Genomic DNA, 21,257 nt, shown 5'->3' with positions numbered 1-21,257 from the left:
TCAGGCATCCTATATATAGTACAATATAGACCTTTGTTTTAATAAGTTGAGTGGATACAGTTAGCAAATTAGGTTACACTTTCAGTGCTCCTGAACATATGAACCCTTTATTCCAATATTCAGTGCAGTAATGGGATAGAGGCAGTAAAAATTGGCAATACCTGATAAATACATGTTGGTTCAGCACCTGAAAATTCAACATTTCTGAGGGTAGTCACATTTGAAATTATTTACTGTTGTAAATAAACCATGGCTCCTAGATGGGCGCAAAAAGAATCCTCCATGCATATATATCCCATTTCCCAGTCTGGGCCAAATGGAAAGTCCTCCATGGGGCTGATGACCTATGAATGGGGAGGAGGCCAGAGCTAAGGAGGAAGCACAGGCCAGGGAGAATTCACTCTGACCTCATCATTTCTCCTGGGAATTGGCTCAGCAGTGAATACAACTTGAGTCTTTAACAATTTCTGTTACAGTCCTGGCTTCTGAGCAGAAGCCTCCTGAGCTGTGGAATCACCTTTGTAGGGAGGAAGGATAGGCTCCTTGAAGCAAGGCACACCTGAGCCAAACAGATGAGTGCTAAGGGAGCATTTCAGCAATCTGAAAACTTCCTTAGTGAGGACAAAGCTCCAGAAGGCAAATAGATCTCAAAGGATCCATAAGGTTTGGTCTCTGAAAGGGTCAGAAGCAAAACCTCTTTCTTTTGGGGCAATCTATAAAAAAAGAAAAATGCCACAGAGGAATCTTGTTAAGTTTTCATTCCTCCCACCCCAAGCCTTTTCCAACAAGATTTTTCTACAGAAGGGACAAACGCACTCAAAATCTTTAGAAGCAGAATACGCTCTAATGTTGTTCAGTACTATGCTGGTTCCATTAAAGCTGGCTAGTAACCAGAGTGTTTTACCATTAAATAAATTAGATACATGTCTCCAATTGTGTACAGCTATAAAGCAAGGAGGAACTAGAAAACTTTGTAGTAAATTTAAACCACACATATAACTCTACCAAGCTGACAGCAAATTCCACTAAGACTATAGTATTTCGACATCAGGGTATAAAGAATGGAAAAAGTGTGAAAAATACTATTTTATTAAATTGTACAAGAATGTATTACTTTTTTTTTCTAGTCTCCATCCTATTCCTCTTGAAAATGTCTGCCATGCAATTATTTAGGAGGAAGAAAATAGTGAAGAAGGAAAAAGGATATATTGTGAAGATGGATAAGGAGGCTTTAAAATTTGAGCACATTTATAACCTGAATGTGCTGCTGAAGGCTAAAAATGTAAGGAATATTCATGTTGAAAGAAAATAGGACACTGAAATTTCTTATACAGCATTCAGATATCCTGGTGATGAGCATTATACTTAAGTATATTTTTAATAAAGAAACACAGGAGCCATTTGCTCATAGTGTTATGGGCTGTTTTACAGCAGGCATTTTAGTATTGAGAAGGGTCTGGAACGGACCTGGATTAGGGAAGCTCATTGGACACAGGCTAACTATTGTGCTCAGGCTACTTTTGCTTGCTAAAATGTCCCCTTGGAGCTGGTTATTTCAAAATAATAACTCCTGCTTTCGACAAGGGATTATGCTAATTTTGAAATAGTAATTTTCAAATAGCAGTAGTGTGGACACTCCAGTGCCGCTATTTTGAAATAACTATTCCCCAGATTAATTCAAACTAATTACTCCCTAGTGCTTCCTTGGACTTTAAATTGAGGTAGAACATCCACATTAAGGGAGACTGCCTAGGATTAATTTTGAGGCTTTCCCATAGTGTGAGCACACAATTTCAAAATTGTTATTTTGAGAGTTATTTTGAAGAATTATTTTGAAATAATTTCCTAGTGTAGATATGCCATAAGTTACCACAGGATTCCTCAACTTTTTATATGTAACTCATGTCTCTTGAGTAAAAGGTTGATTCATTAACACACAGTACCATCCAAGCCCTGTAATTTGCATATTGTTAAAAAGTTGATATTTTAAATTAAATGGAAAAGACAAGGGTTACTCTAGCAACTAACAAGACATGACAATGAAAAAAAAAGAATTTTGAAAACATAAAATTGCTGGCACTAGAAAGCAGGAATACTTTCCACCAGAAAGGATTTCATAATATAAGCTGAATTCTAAAGGGATGCTGCATTTTTGTGCCTACTGGATTAGCATTTTAAGTACAGGCTTTAAGGAATTTCCAATATCCTTACACCAGGGAATAATGCTATTAGCAATTCAGTTTTTGCCAATTCTTAATAATTTTCATTATTTTGTAACTTAGGGTATGTCTACACTACAGTGTTATTTCGAAATATCTTATTTTGAATATATATTTTGAAATAACGTGTCTACACATAAAATGCATTAAATTAAAAAATTAATGGAGATTGCCTATCTCCTAGAACTGGAAGGGACCTTGAAAAGTCATTGAGTCCAATCCCCTGCCTACACAGCAGGACCAAGTACCATCCTTGCCTTCCTTGCTGAGGGACAGCAAAGAATTTTTTTTCTCTGATTGTTCTGGTTGCCCTGACTCAGGACACCGCACCACTCAGAACCATGGAGCCAGAGCTGCTTCTGGGCACTCTGGTGCTCATTTTGGATGTCTTGATGCAAGCCAGGCAGCAAGTGCTGGAGACTGCCTAGCAGCTTCTGCAGCAGCACACCAGGCCTCCCTGTACATCAACTGGAAATGATACTTCTGGTTCATCCTGCAGGCTGTTTCTGATCACCAGGGCCAATTCATGGACATCAACATGGGCTGGTCCAGCAAAGCACACGATGTGCGGGTTTACCGCAATTCCTCCATGTGCCAGAGGCTGCACGCCAGGATCTTCTTCCCTGAGCACCACATAAGGGTTGGGAACATGGACATACCTGTCTGTCTGGTGGGGGATGCGGCCTACCCGCTATAATCCTGGCTCATGAAGCCCTACACGGGACACCTCAACCCCTCCCGGCAGGCCTTTAATGCCAGGCTGAGCAGGGCCCGCATTGTGCTGTAGGGGGCGTTTGGCCAGCTGAAGGCCCGATTTAGATGCCTCCTCACCCGCCTCAACCTCTCTGAGAGGAATATTCTGCACATGGTGGCAGCATGATGTGTGCTGACAGGCTTTCCTGAGAGGCTGGATGGCAGAGGCCAACCTCTTGGCTGGCCTGTACGCACAGCCCCGCACTGCAGCCTGCTGGGAGGCCCATCAGGGAGCTACAGGTATCCCAGAGTCCCTGCGGGATAGCTTCCAGATGAAGGAGGAGTGAAATCCCCCTGATGTGCTCCACTGGGGTCTTCACCCTCACGTCCACTGGGGTCTTCACCCTCACATCCTTCCATTTTCCCCTCCCTAACCCCCATTCCTGATGTAAAATAAAAACATTTGTGTTGCCAAAAACAAACTGTTTATTGACCATAACTGGGGTGGGAGGGGGGTAAACCTGGGAGGAGGGAGATGAAAGGGGGTGGAGAAGCTCAGGGTTGGGGATCTTGGTAGCCCACCTGTCTCCCAGCACTATGGGTGCACGGGCCTTGGCGTCCCTGGGGGGGGGGAGGGAAAAGGAGGGGGAAGAATTGGAAGGGGGAGCAGGAGTGGGAGGAGGAGTGATAGCTGGAGCAGCAGTAGGGGCTGGAGCAACAGGAGGCAGCAATCTCTGTACCATGGTCTGCAGGTGGTTGCGGATGGCACGGCCCTGGTTACGCAGCTCCTGCAAGTTCTCCCACCACAGCTGGAGGTCTTCCTGTACCCAGTGATCCTGGCTGTGGACCTGCCTTTGCAGTAACCCCAGGTGCTGCCGCTGGTATCCCTCCTGGTTCCGGGTGAACCTGCTGGCCCGGGTGCTGGAGGATGTCCTGGGCGGGGTGGTGCGCCTTACACTTGCAGCTGGTGCAGCTGTGGAGAAACCAGAGAGGTGGTCAGTTCTCCCTGGGGACACAGTGGGTGAAGCCCAGCCCCCTATGCAAGGTGAGGACAGCTGGTCTCCACATCATCATGTCCTGCTATCCCCAGGACTGTGTGTGTTTAGGGGGGAGGATGTGGTCTGCCTTTGTGTAGAGGGGCTTGTGGAGGGAGAGCATCATGCAGTGTCCCTCCCCAGGGTACGGAGCATATCATGTGACATACACGTGTGTGGGTAACGAGCCAGGGCCCCTGTGTGGCAGCCAGCCAGGGCCACATGCCCCGGCTGGCACGGCACAGGCACAGGTTGCTGCATGATCCATGCTCAGCAAGGCCCACACACGTGGTCCCCAAGCTCCCTTTCCCCCTCTTCCCCAACTCTGAATAAGGGGACAGTGATGGCACTCACATGTTGAGGTCTCCCCAGCCTCGGAAGACAGCAGTGCAATTGCTGCTGGTATGCCTCGGGGGTCCACACTCCCTCCAGGCTCCTGCGACTCCTGGCCTTCGTCCTTCTCCTCTTCCTCCTGCTCCATGCCCTTTTCAGAGCTCTCTGCCCCAGGGTCTATGACCACCTGGGGGACACAGACTATCCAGCCATCCAGGATGCAGTCCAGGGCCTCAAAGTAGGGCAAGGGGTCTGGGTCTTCCCCTGGTTGGGAGTTGCCCCCTGTGGCCCTGGCATAGGCCTGCTTCAGCTCTTTTATCTTCATGCGCACCTTCTCTTGGGTGCACATGTGGCCTTCGGTGGCCAGACTGTCAGCCATCCATCTGTAGATGGCCGCGTTCCTGCATCTAGTGTGGAGATCATGAATGTTGGAGGATTCTCCCCAAACCTCAATGAGGTCCATAATCTCCACACTGGACCAGGAAGGTACCTGCATTTTCTGGCCCCTGGTAGGCTCCTGGGAGCTGCCAGACTGCTCCTGGGGAGTGGTGGAGGGATGGCAGGCACTGGCTGGCTGGCTCATGCTGGCAACTGGGTCAGGGGCAGAGCCTGTGGGTTCTAGTCTGGCAGACCTGGAGCTGGCACAGGGCCTGTGGCCAAACAGACTCTACCCCTTTAAGGGCTCCGGGGTTTGGGGGGTGGGGGGAAAAAAGAGTTTTCCTGGTTTGGCCCAGAGTGGCCACCAGGGTCTCCGCACCATCATGTCCTGCTATCCCCAGGAGTGTGATAGTTTAGGGGTGATGAGGCCTGCATTCTTTCCCCCCTTTCCCTTTTCCCTATATCTGATGAGCTAGAAGCAAGCCTTTAGGAACATATGCCACTTAAGATAAGCATTGTTGCCAGTATAGCAAGAACAAGTATAAGATAAGGGTAAAGCACAAGAACGCATAAACAATTCTGTTTACCCTAATGTACTGATCACATAAACAGGGCCAAAGGACAAGAAGATCCAGATCAGAACCAGATCGATAACTAACAGCTAAGCTCTACATCAGCACTAATGAGTAAGCACTGGACATTTCCAAACTGCAGAACAAGGCCAGAAAACTGTATTTAAGGCTGCCTCAGAGCCTAGCAAATCGGACCTCACCGATGGGCTTTGGGTACCGGCGCCTTGGAAGCTGAGACAACCTCCCACTTCATCTGCAGCCTACCCGGGGTCCCAGGCTTGCAGGAAGGGACGTAAGATATGCCGCTTCTTTGTTATATTGTTCTTCCATTTATGGGGCACAGCTGTTAGCTGTCAAGAAATAAACTACTTGTGTTTGACAGATACTTGTGTGGTGTCCTTTGTACTTTGGGAACCCAGTATCGGACCTGAGATTTACTCTTGCCGACTACAGCCCTGCACTCACAGCTGGTGCAGCTGTGGAGAAACTAGAGAGGTGGTCAGTTATCCCTGGGGACACAGTGGGTGAAGACCAGCCCCCCTCTGCAATGTGAAGACAGCAGGTCTCCACACCATCATGTCCTGCTATCCCCAGGAGTGTGAGCTGGCCCGGGACTGTACCCTTTCCCCTGTGCTATATAAATAGTGTGTGTGTGGGAGGGGGAGGGGGGAGATGTGCCCTGCCTCTGCGTAGAGGGGGCTTGTGGAGGGAGGGCATTGTGCAGTGACCCTCCCCGAGGTACGGATCATGTCATGTGCCTTTATACTTACATGTGTGTGGGTAATGGGCTAGGGTCCCTGTGTGGCAGCCAGCTGGGGCCACATGACCCAGGGGCACGGCACATGCACATGTTGCTGCGTGATCCGTCCTCAGCAAGGCCCCTCCGTATAAGGGGACAGTGATGGCACTCACATGTCAAGGCTTCCCCAGCCTCGGAGGACAGCGGTGATATTGCTTCTGGTATGCCTCAGGGGTCCAGGGTGAGTGCCATGCTCTCTCCAGGCTCCTACGACTCCTGACCGTCGTCCTCCTCCTCCATGCCCTTGTCAGGGCCCTCTGCCCCAGGGTGGATGACCACCTGGGGGGCACAGACCATCTGGCCCCCCAAAATGCAGTCCAGGGCCTCGAATTGGAGCAAGGGGTCTGGGTCTGCCCCTGGTTGGTAGCTTCCCCCTGTGGCCCTAGCATAGGCCTGCCTCAGCTCCTTAATTTTCGTGCACACTTGCTCCTTCTTGCACATGTGGCTTTTGGTGGCCAGGCTGTCAGCCATCCATCTGTAGACGGCCACGTTCCTTCATCTAGTGCTGAGATTCATGGATGTTGGAGGCCTCCCCCAAACCTCGATCAGGTCCAATATCTCCGCACTGGACCAGGAAGGCGCCCACCTTTTGCGGCCTCTGGCAGGCTCCTGGGAGCTGCCAGGCTGCTCCTGGGGAGTGGTGGAGGGCTGACTGGCACTGGCTGGCTGGCTCATGCTGGCAACTGGATCAGAGGCAGGCCTGCAGGCTCCGGGCTGGCAAGCCTAGAGCTGGCACAGGCCTTATGGCCAAACTGAGTCTATACCTTTAAGGGCTCTGAGATTCAGGGGGCAGCAGAGGAGTTTTCCTGGTTTGGCCTAGAGTGGCCACCAGGGCACCCTGGGAAGGGCTGGAGGCCCCCTATTTCGAAATAAGCATCTATACAGCACTTATTTCGATTTAGCTATTTCCAATTTGGCATTATTCCTCGTAGAATGAGGTTTACCAAATTCGAAATAAGCACTCCACTAGTTCAAATTTATTTGGAAATAGTGGTTTGCCTGTGTAGACGCTATTAAAGTTAATTCAAAGTAATGGCTGTTATTTCGAATTAACTTTGATGTGTAGATATACCCTTCGAAAAGCATATCAGTTATATAATCTCCATATCCTGTGATTTAGTGCAGATTTATAAGTGAAACAAACTTGACCTCTTGGTGGATTTCTAGTTGCATATAATCCCACAAAGAAGCACTGGGATGTTTTACTTGTATATTGAATAACAGTAGCATGTTTTCTGAAGAATCACTACTGTAAGAAATTCACAGTCCCCACTAGGAGAAAGAAATTAAAGAACACATTGGTGTAGCCAGTACCACACAGATCCAAACAGACAGTTGCACTAGCTGTCTCCAATTGAAATATCTCCCCATTTCCCTGACTTCATAGCACCATTTTCACTGACATAGGGATTAGTGCAAGGAAGGGGGCAAAGACTGAGTGTGTGTCTACACTGTAGGGCTTAACTCGAAATAGGCTATGCAAATTGAGCTATGTTAATTGCATATCTTATTTCAAAATAGCTTATTTTGAAATAGGGAGCATCTACACAGCACTTATTTTGAAATAGAGCACTCTTCCTCTGACTTCCCTTATTCCTCGTACCATGAGAATTATAGGAGTCAGAGTAAGAAGTCCTCCAGATTGACAGTATTTTGACACTATTTGGAAATAACTTCCTGCTGTGTAGATGCGGACTATATTGTTTCAGAATTGCGCTAGTTATTTTGAAATAGTGTTGCAATGTAGATGTACCCAGAGTGTGTGGGCAAAGTGCAGGTACAAGATCAAGGTGACAAACTTTCCCCCATTCCATTCCTTCCTCAATACCCCACAACATACAACTAATTACAAGGAAAGGTAATGCAGCTTGAAATTGTTTTACTTTTCCCATGGAGTCCTTCCTCCCATTAAAGGACAGTCCCTGCAGCAGCCAAGACAAAAGTAACAGAGAAAAACCTGAGCCTTTTTAAAACAAAATGGGGAAATCCTGAGTATTCAGTTTTCCTTTTCTCTGAACAGCTGCCCATGTGTTTTCCTGCGTCATTCACACAAGCAATAGAGTGTGCACTCAAGAATACTTGCACAAAACAAACAGAAGTGGGATATAGATGCTGTTGAAATCAAATAAGGAGGTAAACAGCTGTTGAGAGAAAATGTGTTATAATATTCACACAGCTCCAGTTCAAACTCCTAAAGAACAGGTCATTTAATCTCTTTTCTGTGTGTTGTCTCCTGTCTTATACTTAGGTAGTAATATCTCTAGGAAGGGTGCTGTCTTGTTTGTCCTGTTTGTATGTCAACAGGCTCAACTGGGTTCTAATCCGTGACTGGAGCTTCAACATGCTAAGGGGATACAGATAACTATATCATATTACTGTAGATATACATATTTTGGGCCTACGTCTAATTCTTAGGAAATCTGTTACTTAAGAAAGTGATATAATTTTTGAAATAATAATTCCAACCTGATAATGAAAAAAGGCAATGGGAAGGAAATTACTTGATCATTGATCCTAGAAAGAGCTGCATGTGGATGGATGTAGGGGTCAATTGCAGAAGAGCTCTGTACGTGTAATGTATATGGGTGGTGAGGCCTGCATTTTCACATCCCCATTCCCATTCCTTTCCCCCCTTCTCTACTACTGATGAGTGAGAAGTAAGCCTCTAGGAACATACGCCATTGTAGCAAGAATGAATTGTAGATAAGGGCGGGAACATACTCTTGTTTACCTAAATGTATTGATCATGTAAACAAAATCAAAGGACAAGTAGTACAGCTGAGCCATACTGTAACAAGCAATGAGTAACCCCCAGAAATTTCCAGATTGCTGTAAACAAGGTAGAGACAAAGTATTTAAAGCTGCACCAGAGCACAGCAATTTGGACTTCACTGATGGACTTTGGGTACTGGTGCCTCAAAAGCTGAGACAGTCTCCCACTTCATCCACAGCCGAAACAGGTTTCCTAAGAAATGCCGCTTTTCCTATCATGTTGTTCTTTTAGTAAGGGGCACAGCTGATAGTTGTCAGGAAATAAACTGCTTGTGTTTGACAGATACCTGTATAGCTTTTTTTATACTTTGAGAACCTAGTATTGGACCTGAGACTCACTCTTGCCGGCAACAATGGAGCATTACATCTGCGCAGGGATCACTGCAGGATTGGAAGCTTGGTCTTTCCCCTCCACTTTGGCTCTGATCTTCAAGCACTCATGTATGTGCTTAATTTTTCCCTTGTGCAGTTTAACTGAAACCATTAAGTCTTCTGGTTGTTAGAAAGATAAGAACACATATCATATATGGCTACATCTAGACTGCAAAGTTAAATCGGAAAAAGATACACAATTTGCAGTACACAAATTGCGTATCTTTTTCCGATGTTCTTTCAAAAGAGGCTTTCCAGAAATTTCAGAAAAACCTGCCCTTTTGACACATCCCTTATGCCTCATAGAATGAGGTTTATAGTGATGGCAAAAGAGCGCGTCCGCTTTTCTGAATTTTTTTCCCGAAAAGCAGATGTGTTCCTTGGACGCAGCATGGCTTTTCTGGGATACTGGAAGTATCCCGGAAAGCGCTGCAGTCTAGACATAGCCTAAGTATTTGCTGGGTCAGGGGTTTAATTCCTTTTCACTCCATTCACTATGCACACAATCCCAGAGTCAGATCTGCACAAATAACCATTCTGTCTGTCAGATTCAGATTACACTGAAGCCAGATTTTCTTCCACAGTATCACAGAGAGTTACTCCATAGGATTTTATTGTAGCACTGTAGTCCTTTGTTTTGTTTTGTGACAGAATCAAACCCTTTATACCTAATCCCAACCCCTTCTTAGCCTCCATGGGAAATATAGATATTTAATAATTGTGGCTGATACACCAATATATTTAAACTTTGAACTTCTGATCTTTTCTAATGTCACAAGTAAAATAACCAACGTGTCCCTTTTCTCCTCTCCTTCTCCTGTTGCTTTGCTATTAAGGCTCACAGGACTTTTTACTGTTTGAAGCTGAGACGTATGGACATGTAAAGAAAAGATCAAAGTATACTCCTGATTAATAAATCTCAGTAAAAATTACTGCACAAATGCTGGTAAAAAAAAACCCCAGACTTCATTCAAGAATAATGGACAGGCAAGGATCAAAGGAGAACTTTAAAAACTGTACAGGATTTTTTTAAAGGAGGGAGTTGATATTTAGTTAGACAGTAGCAAGGAGTAGATGCGCACATCATCTAATTTAATCATTTTCACTCTTGCTTTATGATAAAGTACAACAGGAGATTAGAAATTCAAAAGTTCGATAGCATGCAGAGGGGTCAGTGAACCTGTCTACTGAACATAAGCTCACAATGTTTAGGTTAGATATGCTAACATTTCACATTTAGATTCGATTTTAAAATACAAGATTTTACTTTTGGGGACAACTAATTTCAAGGCCTTTGCTTAATAAGACTATTGCTTGTGAACAGTCATTCTAAATAGTCCCAGTCCCTCCTGGGTCCTGTGATTGGGTTTACTTCAGTGTCTTGTAACTCATTCCTCTTTCTACTTCAAACTAGACACCTACTGCATATGCAGTAACAATTTGGGTGGGATGGGGGTTTTTTTGGGGGGGAGGATTTATTTTTCCTTTTCTCCTTCCTAACAGAATAGCAGACCTTCAAGATGCAATCGGTCAAATTTGTCAAGTTGGAAAAAAATCCCTTCCCAAATCTGGAGAAAGTTCCTGAGTAGGTTTACACTATATTGAGAAATTCAGTCAGAGACCTACACACACCAAGGGTGGGTTACATGAGTGCAAGTCTGTGAGAGCTGAATGAATGGCCTCCTATTTTCAGGAGAGGCCTCTTGGCTCAAGAAAGTATTCACTCCTCTGACATCTTTCCTTCCCCGACAAACTAGCCAACCAGAGACTTGCACGTAGCTTTCTACTTCCAAATATATTCATTCTTCCTGCCTAGAATGGACGGGAAGGAGAAGTTATCACACTCTGCCATACACTCCTGTCAGCTGGTAGAAAGAAAAGGCTTAGGCATCCCATGAAAATCCCTCCATTACCAAATTGAGGAGGGGAGGCATTCTTTCTGAATGGTTGCAATTATTTTAGGCATCAGCATTATGTATGAGTAGTTTAAATTCAATATGTACTACATTGCATTTATTAACACTGAATTTTATTGGCCATCATTCTGTCCACTGAAAAACAATGGGACTTTGATTGCTAAGTGTTGAGGTTACCACTGAAAGTGAGAATTAATTGCTTTTGAAATTGTAACCAAAATCCTTCTTTGCAGAAGCCATGCTATTATATCATGTTCATACAAGTGTTTTATCAATACAACCACTTTCCAATGTAGTGAAGTAAGGCTCACAGTTCTGGAATATTAGAAGTGCTAATTTTAAGGAGATTGCATATTTTTATTTTAGCAGGTCAACCACTTCATTCATAAATGCCTTTAGCTTCTTCATTTTTTTAAACCCTTTCTAAAGTTTAAATCTCAAGGGACCAGTTTTGGCATAATATTCCTGTCTATGATGTTGGACTTAATTATATTGTGGTCACTATCATTCAAGAGCTCAATTCCAGTTATTTATTCCGTCAACTCATTGACATTATTTAATCTCTCTCCTCTGTGCTTCAAAATTTTCTATTCCAATGTGTTAAGAAACTGCTTCTATAGACCTTGTGTCTATAGATATGCTACTTTCAGCTATATTAATTTAAGTCCACATTAGTTTCAGTGAAGTTGGTGAAGTCTGTTGTGATTTAGTATGTCAAAACAGCAAAATTTTGACCTTACTCACAATTTATAAGAAACAAGTTGATTTCAATTATTCCAACACTCTCTTGCCCAAGCAGTGGCGGGGAGGGGGAGAATGAAAGGATCTTATGAGTAGAACTGAGTGAAATATTTCACATTAATACTTTTTATCCCAAATATACATATTTGGATTGTTTTCAGTGAATTGTTTGGGTGAAAAAAGTTGAAGCATAATTTTAAAATGTCAAAATCATGAATTTTGGAATTTGAAACAAAAATATTTTTACATTTGTTTCAGGATTTCTCTAAATTTTATTTTAAAACTATTCAAAAACCCTAAAATAAATCAAAGTGTTTCATTCTGGGATGAACAAAAACCCTGAATTGCTGAAACAACCTTTAAAATTTTTTTTGTTCTGTCATTGATCAAAAAAGTCAATTATTGACATAGATCCTCTTATCACCTGTTTGTATTCAATTAGGAGAAGAAATCATATTCTGTTCTGATTTGTCCATGTGAATTCTTATAAACATTTTTATCCTAGCCACATTTCAGTATGAAAGTTAAAAAAGTATTTTAACAATTAATAATTATAATTATTAATGTAGAAATCCTAATGTATTTTGATTTTTCTACCTCTTCACATTTTGTGCTTTAAACTTCTCTGCATGCTGATAGCTCAGACAGTATTAGAATAAACTCTTCATACATCAGCAAATGTGCTGCACTTCCTTCATTTGAGTCTATGGTTCATTTTCTGTGCATTTTAACTTCTGTAATCTCCCTTATCAGTCTTTCTTCCCACCCCCTCCTTTTTTTGCTTCTTCGGTCTATTTTTTTTCCCTTCTAGGTTGCACCCTATTTTGTCACTCCTTCGGTCTCATGTAATACCCTGAAAGCATTGTCTGAAAATCTTCCTTATATCACTGGCCCACATGTTTCTGAGGCATATTAATTTTCAGTTAATTAAATTATCATACGGACTACCAAAATGATTAGTGTGTAATGCCATATCCCATTTTGCTGCTCTGAGATTTTAGTTGGGCAGCGAGGCCCAAAACTTACTATAGAATAGTAACATGCATAAAAATTGCATTCTACTTTGCACTGCTCAAATTAGAGTCGGGATGGCAGATTGCTTGAAAAAATATACACAGGAAAGTACACAGCTGTGGCAGTCTAACTAAATGAATAATGCAATATCAACATCTGTAGTATTTTTGAAATGCTAAATGCTCAGATATGAAGTCTCTGCTGAGGATACAGATGGTAATGATGTTGTTCTTGCGATGGTTCCTACCAGAAACAGATTGAGTCCCGTAATCAGATTGGACTACTAATGGCTGAAACAATACACTCCTTTAACAGCACTAGCTCTCAATGCATCTCAGAATGATAAATGCTTGCTTTGTGGGCTGCATTTAATTCAAAGCTTTGTTAAGCTAAAGAAATCCACTAATGAATATGGACATCTTCAAGCATGCATACAGATGCCAACATCAATTGGTAGGACTCAACAGGTGAATTTAATCTGACAATACAAGTCAAGGTAGAATAATTAAAATAAATTGTCCAGTGAAAAGGCCTCATGTTTAACCCAGCGAAATACAATGAAGCAAGATTTTCCTATGTGTAAATAATATAATTTTATATAAGGTAACTTTCTTTTATAGTATGCAGCATGCCACTATGTATTTGTCTATTCAAACAAAGGAAGACCAAACAATAGATTTTTGAAAACAGAAATAAAAGTGTCCATCCATCAGTGAGTGTTCTAGGATACCTATGTAAGGCAGCATAGTCTCCTAGTCTGTTTTCTTACCATTAGCCTTTTCTTTTTAAGGAAAAATCCAAGCCCTTTGTGCTTAAAATTTATGAAGCAACAAAAATTATTTTGCTCAAGTGATCGGATGTCCTTGGAATCAGAGGAAAAGGTAAGTAAAACTACCAGAAAAGGCAGCATGGATAATTAAAAGGGACTCAGAATTGGAGATATATTACAAAAAGCGGAGAAGGGAAGTAATGGCAGTGCCAAATAGATCCATAGGGGAAAAAAGCATGAAGTGTACATTGCAGCTTTTTGGGGAATCTGTAGTTCAAACACTTGATCCTAAATTCAACCAGTCTTCTTGGCTGGCGGTAGGCTCTTCAATAAAGAATGAGAGTTATTTCTTTTGTTTGCCAAGGCAGCTGAGACATGGATATCACATATTTTGTACACTGTACCCACACTGAGAAAGAACTTTTGGGAAAACTAAATATCAATATATATAAAAAAACCAAGATGCCAAAACAGGAAATATAGAATCTTGGTAGTCATGGAGGGTGTTTGTGTGTTAAATAATCATATCCACTGAGTTTTCTGCATTAGCCCTGGATTAGTTCCATTCTCTCTTTTGTTTCTGCAACAGTCATTAACTGCTAAGAAAGTTCAGCATGCTGACAAAAAGAGAAACTAAAGCCTTATGAAATAGTTTGTTTTAGTTAAGCTATAGGATGCGTCAGGAGGAAGAGGAACTTACTTTTTGTTGGTGTTGTAGTTCATGTCCAAGATGAACTATTTAAGAAGAAGTCAACTACTGAAGAGATTGATCCCAAAGGAAATCAAGTCCATGATGCCTGAGGGCTATGTAGCCTATGGACCTGCTGGAAAAAGGTGTGCTGCAGGCAAGACAGGTTTGATTTGCCTTAGGATGAATCTATTCAGTAGTTGACTTCATCTGAAGAGCTACTCAGCAAAGGAGGAGGAGTCTGTCACTGTGCTTATGAGGGCCAATTAAATTCAACCAGGGGATGATCTTGAGTTTATTCCTTCCACAAAGAGTTACATTTTGCCAGAAAGTCCATTTTTTGAGGAGAACCCACAATTAAAATACATCCAACAAGGAAACAGAAGAACAGTTTAAATGTTATTCTCTCTCTTCCTAAAACCAAAACATTCTGAGGAACAGTTGATGGAAGATCCTCATGTCATTGGAGAGAGCTTTGACTGCCATAAAATCCTCTAAATGATCCTTTCAGACATATAGAATTGCAAGATATATTTTTGAGAGATAAAGTTTACTATAAAACTGAGTTTCCTGGGTCATGGTATCTTCTCATGGGGAAAAATGTTGCAATACTTTCCCCAAAAGATACATAAACTCATTCACAGCTGCTGGACTCAGGCAGGCTGTGAATTCCAGAGCCATAGAACCAGTTGTAGTCAGGGTTAAGGCCCACTGAGAGTTGTATATAAATGCAAAGCCAGGCCCTATGTGTTGTGAACTGAGGAGGAGCTTTTCAGTGAGATTTTGAAAGAATTTCCACACAGGTTTTAGAAGCCCATATGCAGAAATGGGTACAAAAGCTGATCACAAAGCAGAAAAATGCAACGATTTTTCCTTGCAACGATTTTCCATTTCTTGCAGAATACTGAAATTGCAAAGTTCAAACTTGTTTTGCAATTTCAAATCTTGAAACAGTCAGCCAGGACTAGCATTCATCTGCTTTTGCACAGGAACACATCAGACGCATGTGAAGCCTTGGGCACACACTAACATTTTATGCCTGCAGCTTGTTCATTAGAATGTCTTGAAGGAAAGAGAAGAATGCACATGAACAAGGACTGCAGGATTAGGTCCTTTATGCCTGACACCCACTAGAAAAATTGAGATGGGGCACCTAGGCTTGGTTTATACTAGACCAGGAAGTTCAGTTTAAGGGACACGAAATGCATAGCTAGAGTGAGAGGCCAACAGGATCAAATGTTCCCCTTGGCTTCCTTTACTCCTCACAGAAGGAGGAGTAGGAGAAGAAGGAGACATACATAATACCTGCAAAAGCTATTGGTAAGCACTTCAACACCCCTCAGTAATGTTCTGCCACACCTCTCTGATTCTAGTTCTCACCCTCTTCCTCCAGAGCCCTCCAATAATTAGAAATTATTTCAAAATATGTGATGACCGTGTGATATTTTTGTAAAGTACTTACTGGGAATAGTGATAGAAATGCAGCCGTGTTAGTCTGGTGTAGCTGAAACAAAAAACAGAACTATGTAGCACTTTAAAGACTAACAAGAAGCTTTCGTGGGGCAGACCCACTTCCTCGGATCAAACAGTGGAAGAAAATTGTCACAATTTTATATATGGTTGTGACAATTTTCTTCCACTATTTGATCTGAGGAAGTGGGTCTGGCCCACGAAAGCTCATTGCCTAATAAACCATCTTGTTAATCTTTAAAGTGCTACATAGTCGTGTTTACTGGGAATAGACTTTTTAAAAAGACACATGAATAGCAAATAAGCTAGATGAGCTTTTGTATGACAAGAAGTATCAGTTTCCAAACCATATGTTTCCATATATTAGAAAGTAAATCACAACCACAGAGTTGTATAATGGTTATATACAGTAGTTTAAACTCTGGCAAACCTGTGGCAGATTATGCTGTAACAAAAAGTGTATGATGTTATCCAGGATAGAAACTCTGACACATGCTTAACTTGTTGACCCTGAGCACTTCCATTAATGTAGTCCATGGATCTACTCATGTGCTGAAAATTAAGCATGTTGTGAAGTGTTACGGATTATGCCTTATGTTATGTGGTAACAAAAACTGAATGCCATTTGGAAAATAGGGACCATAAATTAAATGAAGAGCCAGAGAATGTTCTGCCTGACACACAGTAAAGCTGACTCTACTTTCAGTTACATGGTTGCATTCTTATGGGGAGAAGCTGCACAGGAGCATTAGGAACAGAATTTCCCACTCCCTTCAACTGTAGTCATCAAGGAATTAAAAAAAAAATCACAGTATTCTGACAGGAGTGGAAAATACACAAAGTACCGTCCTGATCCAGTAAGCCAGACTTCATGGGTTTGGAGCATTATGCTACCACAAAGCATCATCATGGCAACAGAGCATCATCGTTATTATTAATCATGTTGATTATGGGAGTGTCTAGAGGCCATCCAGTAACATGACCCCATTTGGATGTACAAACAAACATTAGTAGCAGATGATTTCTGCCCACAAGAGCACAGAGATCCATTCATGGAAATCAGCTTATAGGACTGGTGTTCCAAGAGAGCTTCAAAATAAGGAGAACTTCACCTGGAGAGAACAAAATGTTTTCTGAAACCTTAAATTATGTAAAAATCTGAAATGTGTCATGCGACATTGGAAATAAGCACAGAATAAAGGCCAAATACTTTTGAACTGTCTAAGGAAAATTAATCCTTCCTAATTCATGCACCATTACTGGGCTCTGATATTAAAATGTGTCTTGCCATCAGGCTGATGTATTCATAATTACTCACTTGTTTTAATTCATATTTTATTTATGGGATGCATGTATTTTTATGCAGTGCTTATTGTGGTTGCACCCAACAAACAAAATAAGCATAAATTAATCTCTTATTCACAGACAACCACTTTAAATTAATGAACTATAGGGCCTGCTGTGAAATTTAATTAAAGCCTTTAGTAAGTAAATATGACTTGCAACGTGCTCTAAAGTCCGCAAAACATAGTCTGTGGTCCAGTAGCCCCTAGGATCAGGGGCTATTGACTGAGGTATTTGCCTTTTGTGAATGTTACCCATGTTGAGTGATCTGAGGTCAGGAAGTAAACTTTAATGTCTCACCAATCATCATTCACTAGAGAAAGAACAGTGCTTAGGGTGGGGAGACCTGGGTTCAAGCTCTTGATTTACTTTTGTCTTTCTGTGACCTTGGGCAAGAAACTTAGCCTGTCTATATCTGAATTCCCCCATGTGTGAAATGGGAATAGTAGTACTTGCCTTCCTCACAGAGGAAGGCCAGGGGAGGGAGGTGTGAGGATAACTATCTTACAGGTAATCTTCCTCACACTAAAATAAGAAGTGTCATATAAGTACCTTAAGAGGATTAGGGTGGGGTTGCCAGTTTTCCTGACCTGACACCATTTGCAACAATGTCATCCGGTCCATCTAGTTGGGAAATCTGACCACACTAATTGGGTGGGGAATCACCTTTGTGTGTCATTCCTTTATAACCTCCAGAGTTGCCCCTTGACCACAAATCCCTGAACTTGAGAGCCATGGGCAGAAACTGGAAAGTACCATGTGGAGTCAGAGTTCCATTTTCCCCTTTCTGCTACAAGGACTAGGGCCTGGGGAAACTCTAGAATGACTGAAAGGGCTGCGAACACAGCCTTTAACATCACTGCAGCCCACCCTGTTTGAGAATTTACTCTTGCCTCAGAAACTGTTTTTGCTGAGAAATGACTGTGAAAAAGGGGGCAGATGTAGCCTCAGCAGCCATATGACTTTACTAGTCTTCACATTTGGTCTCTTTTCTCCCGCCTCCCACATGAAGTGATTGCAGGTCTCAACTGGACACTGATCTCAATTGTAGCCTTTGCAGGGATGGTTTTAGCATGGACTCTTGGTTCAATCATACTCACGGAAGGTGTCAAACCCGAATGCCCAGGTACCAGGCAGCAATGTCCAGAATCAGGTCCCGCACCAGCTGCAGCATAAGTGCAGGACGGGCTCACTCTCCAGTCCCTTTCCCCATCTCGTTCTCCCCTCTACACTGGACTGGTATATGGCTTGTGGCGTTGAAATGGAGAGTGCTTCTGTGGGTAGTTGGTGCTTCCCTGGACTATACCTTAAAATCATGTCCAAGAAGTTATTATAGAATCATAGAATCATAGAACACTAGAACTGGAAGCGACCTCAAGAGATCATCAAGTCCAGGCCCCTGCCCGCACAGCAGGACCAAGCACTGTCTAGACCATCCTTGATAGATGTCTATCTAATCAGCTCTTAAATATCCCCAGAGATGGAGATAATTAGGGATCATTCTGCATTCTGGACAATAAAATTACTGGATTTGAGGACCATAAGAAGCTCACTCAGTGTTAAAGTAAGCTACTAGGTTAAAATATTTTTAGAAGGCAGATTTCCTTATTTATATCATAAACACCACCTTAAATTATTTTTACAAGGAAATTATTCTTGAAATGATAATTGTTTTGTTTGTTGTGTTTTCCTCAGTTTGGATATTTAGTAGACCAATGCGTGTCATATTTTTACACATGTAGTCTACTGCTTGTAAATTTTACTTTCAGATTCAACACAGAAGTGCAGTTGACATCACCACTTCATGCTCCAGGCAAAGGGATTCACTCCACACAGGTGTTTGGCAAATATACAATTATAATCAAACACAAATAAACTAGGACTCCTGGCCTGTAAGCAACTCATCCTAAACCATTAAATTCTTAGTATGTCAACAAAACATGGCTGTGCATCCTCACAAACTAGCCATAAGCATGACAGTTACACTCATAACTTTCCAAAAGAGCAGCAGAAAAGATGAAACATACAAATCAGACAGAGTAATTTGTCATGATATAACATCCTTTCCCAATTCCAGATGCTATGAAAAGTGCTAGCCCAGTGTCTCCTTTATCAAGAGTATTAATCATAAGAGTACTAGTATTACTAAGCCACAATATCTGTCCAAATACAGATGTAGTCCTTGCGCACCTCAAAGGGAGGGCAAAGCATGGAAATAATCCCAAAGTCATCAACATGGTGTTTTGGAAATGCAACTAGAATCAATAAGCCTTTTATTCTTTCCCATCTATGACAATTGGGTTCCAGCCAATCACAGCAGCTAAGCTCCCAGCTGTGCAGCCAGCCATGGTTTCAGATGTAGCCTAGTTCATAAAGGTTGAAAAATAAGTGAAAAGGGGAGGAGCCAGAAGCCAGGCATCTAGGACATGAATTGCATTCAACCATACTCTCAGGAAAGCAGAAAAGATTGTAATTTTAAAAATAACCACATACAAATTTCCAATGAACAAAGATTATGTAAAAAAAAATATTGTGTATAGCCTAAATATAGGACAAAATTTGACCTTTTAACTAATGACAGCTCATAGTGAAAGAGACAAGCTCTAAAGTACTTAGATCCTAAACAGTCTAGAGATATAAACTCAAACAACGTCACTATTACCTAACAATTAATAGTTGTCATGCCTAATTGTCATGCACTGGAGTATACACCATAAAACTGAGTATTAAATTTGTCTATTAATATTTTATTTTAGTTATCTTACTTAATGCCCAGTTTTCAGTTTACAGATATTTTCAAATAGTAAGTCCCTTCACACAGCGCAATTTATATTACACATAGAAATTCTGGAATGCATTCATAATTTAATTGTGATGGGAGACTGATCAAAATAAATATATGAGGTTACATATCGAACAGATAACAAGATTGAAGTAATCACTGCAAGACTATTGAAAAATAAACATGTTAGTTGGAATAGCTTTCCCAATGGTCACTTATACTTCACTTTGAAAAAATTTCCTTTTTATTCTTAGAAATATTTTATTAGTTTGTATGGCCGCGTCATAAGGGGAACTATTTATGTTAAAACAGGATAAGAACACAAATCATTCATCAGTATTTAGTTCTGAAAGATATGAGTGAAGTAAACTGTAACCTGAAGCAAGTGATTTCTTTATATCTGCATTTCACTTTAAAATGTTATAGATGAAGCTAATATTTAATAACCTAAACAATTATTCCATAGGTCCTTGAAGTAAGTGAAATGTTTCTGCCTGCTCCTTTTTCTAAATTATTTATAGAATAATTAAACCATAATTAACTATCCTACTGGGAAAATTTTTACTTTGGTTATTTTTTAATTATTAAATGTACCATAAAACTGTTTAATTACTCCTCTAAAATATCAAAAGAAATCTCCATAAAGGTTGCAGTTTCTACACATAAAGAGCAAGAGTCAGTATGTCCTTTTAGGCTGAGAGAACAAGAAACCAAAAGTAAATTGTTCAGTAGACATTCAGTATCACTCTGCTTAATCAAAAGACAGCTGTCATGTGCAGATAGGAGGCTCTTAGTAATTAAATTGTACCACACACAGGAAATAAAACCAAACAGGTAAATAGCTCACCATAATAAAAAAGTTCATAATAAAATCTTCAATGGATTTACATAGGGCTCACTACTGAAATATTTGATCCATTGTGCTATGGAAGTACACTTTTCTCTATAAATGTTATAGAAAGATACTTTAAATATATTTAAAACTTAATGTAATAAAAACATGAAAACTTCATTGGAAAGAAATTTATTAACGAGCAACCTGTATTTGGCATAATGGATGGTCCGAATAGGAGAGGCAGACCCCACAGAGAATGGGTTGATTATATAGTAGATTGGTGCGGAGCTAGTCTACAGAAACTAAGCCACTCCGCACTGGACAGGGAAAGATGGAAGGAAATAGTGAGGGAGGCATTGGACACCAATGGGAGTTGAGCCCATGTTTGTTGATGATGATGATGATGATGAACCTTAATTTCAGCCCTCTCATTTGTACAGTTTTTTGGCCCTGTCTGAAATGATCACAGATTATTTCCACTGTCTTTATTGAGTGCACAAGATGGATGGTACTCAGTGAGCAGCTA

This window comes from Pelodiscus sinensis, chromosome 4 (genome assembly GCF_052426305.1).
Source record: "Pelodiscus sinensis isolate ZL-2025 chromosome 4, ASM5242630v1, whole genome shotgun sequence".
Lineage (NCBI taxonomy): Eukaryota > Metazoa > Chordata > Testudines > Trionychidae > Pelodiscus > Pelodiscus sinensis.
Note: the sequence above shows the minus strand (reverse complement) of the source record.